We start from the raw sequence: 2,785 nt of genomic DNA on the forward strand, positions 1-2,785 counted from the left end.
ACTAAGATGTCTTGCAAAATGAATGTGAATGAAGACAAATTATTCTGCCAATCAAACATGAAAACTAACCAGTATTTACTAACATGTTTTCTATAAAATACATTAAGAACTATAAAAACTTGAGCTTGAATATTTTTTTAAAGATTTATTTATTTCTTCTTTCAAACAGAACTAGGGTACAGGCCAGAGGTGCAGGGGCAGTGAAAGGATTCACCAGAGAGGGTGGAGAGAAGAACAGGCAGATGGATGAAGTACACCCCTTAGGGGAGCACCCCTTAGGAGAGGTCTGCTGAGCCATGTGGGTCACCTCCGGGGTTGGGGTCGAACTTGCACCAAAGCAGCTATGGTTAGTTTGCAGTGTTGTGTCCTAACCCATTGACCACCAGGGAGGGCCTGAGCTTGGATATGTCTTGTTTCATTTAGAACTTGGAGGTTTTCATAGATACCTTCATTCTTTAACTCCCAGTCAGAGAGACAATTTTCTCATCACCTGTACACTGTTGTTTCATCATCCATTATGCTGCTGTCACAAGACATATTTTATTAAGTGGCACCCAGGTTTGGTCTTCTGTGAAATGATACCAATTAGCTGAGACTGTCCATCAGGGTTCCAAAGGCAGGTAGAAATTTTCCTCATGAAAATGACCCTCACCTCATTGAATATGCTTTTTAATTAATATCCCATTAACTGGATGACAATAAGTTGTAAGTTAAGTGAACAGAATTGAACATAATTAAACATTTATTAAGTGCTCTGTATCTGTTTCAACTATGTCCTATCTCCCCTTCACATAGGTCGACGTTGAAAACAGGAGAGAGAAAAAGAACACAAAGCCAGTTACCTCCATGATCAACCTCTCATTTCCCGCAGATAGTGCTTACTTTAATTAACAGAGTTAAAATAGTGCAAGTCAAAGTCAGGTTATTGGATTTTTAAAGCACAAGGTCTAGAGATTGCTTGTTCATTATAATGGCACTTATTAAATTGTCTAACTACTTTCACTTTTGGTAGCAAAGACTCAGCAAAAGACTGAATCAGGCACAATATCTCTAGTGAGCCAGGGAATGGCTCTTCATATCAGAGACAGAAAATCAGGTCAGCAAATGAAGCTGACAAAACTTGTTGTGTTAACTTTTTATTGTTTGATTTTTCATCACCTCATTTTATATCAACAAAAACCCTATTTCTCACTTTACTGACTGAGATTTATTCAGGAATAATTAATATATCAGATGGTATAGACCAGAGGGCTGTCACATTTGGGGCACTGCATTGCTATAAATTACTTTCATGGTTTCAAGAGAATTTTTATTCAACTCTATGGAACCTTATGCATATTCAAAGATATTAGTGTTTTTACTCTGATACAAACCTTTATTTTTTGATACCTCATTCATTATCTTATTTTATTGGAGCTATCAAAAGTGTCAAATAGAACTAACTATAGAATTCCATATTATTTTTGCTTACTATATTGATATATGGTTTTACTTGTAATGATGGAATTCATGGTTGTACTCTATGAAATTTCTCTTTATCCAAAGTTCTTTTTAAAAATATATTCCTATCTGGCCCTCCCTGGCGGCTCAGCTAGTTGGGACGCAACACTGCAAGCTGGTGGCAGCTGCCTCAGTGTATGTTCGATTCCCTGCCCCGGAGGTGACCCACATGGCACATGGCGTGGCAGACCTCTCCTGACCCACCTGCTGTTCCCCTCAGCAGTTTACTTCCTCGATCTGCCTGTTCTGCTCCTCACTCTGTCTCTGGTGATGACTCTCACCAACCCTGCGCCTCTGGCTTGTACACCAGTTCTGTATGAGTAAATAATCTTTTACATATATATATATATACATATTATATATTACATATTTGTGCTTTTACATTATAATATATATATATATATTCATTCTTATGAAAACTGACTTAACATATGATTAGATGAATTTCCATTAATGAGAACCTAAATAGAAGATACAGAATAAAATATCTATTTTAATTCTTCAGAATCAATAAATGAAGAGTTTAAAAGAGATTGGATATAGTTTATGTGTAAAAGGAAGTGACAAAATTATACTTCTGGCAACAAAGGATTAACTAGAAGGTATTTGACCTCTCACCATAAGTAACTCACAAATAACTAGAATGTTGGTTAAAATAAATAAAATAAAGATTTTCAGTTTCCTGGACATAAGGTAAAACAGAACTGTGGTCATAGCAACAACAAAACCAATGGAGATTTCAGATTGCAAGAGTCTGCTACCTCAGTACAATTTCTATATCAAGGCACAGACTGACTGTGTCATGCAAAGTATGAGGTTCTCAGTGAGTTGAGGAGCTTGAAGTTCAAGTTCAGAATGGATGAGATGGCTAGAAGGGCAAGTTGCTAAGAAAACAGAGGTCCACAAAGAAAGAATTCCAAAATCTGCATTAGATTCAGATTGGATCTTTATTTCAATAATTATCTGAATTCCAGAAGAAAACAAGCAAGACCAGGGACAGTCAGGTACAGCAGGGTGGACAGATGTCACAAATGTTTCTAGGCAATGTTTACAAACCTGACTAAAATTAAGTGTGGTCAACATTAAGACTTATCTGCATGTATGTGCATGCATGTTAAAAATAGGGCATTTCAGTAAGATAATAACTACAAAAACACTTTGAAATTCATGTGAGATACAACATGAAATAAAAACATACGTTAAAAAAAGTTTTAGTGGCCCTCCCTGATGGCACAGCGGGTTAAAGCACAGCACAAAGAGCTTAAACCACTTCCGCATGAGTTCG

Source organism: Condylura cristata, unplaced genomic scaffold, assembly GCF_000260355.1.
Source record: "Condylura cristata isolate star-nosed mole 26May11 unplaced genomic scaffold, ConCri1.0 scaffold00015, whole genome shotgun sequence".
Classification (NCBI taxonomy): domain Eukaryota; kingdom Metazoa; phylum Chordata; class Mammalia; order Eulipotyphla; family Talpidae; genus Condylura; species Condylura cristata.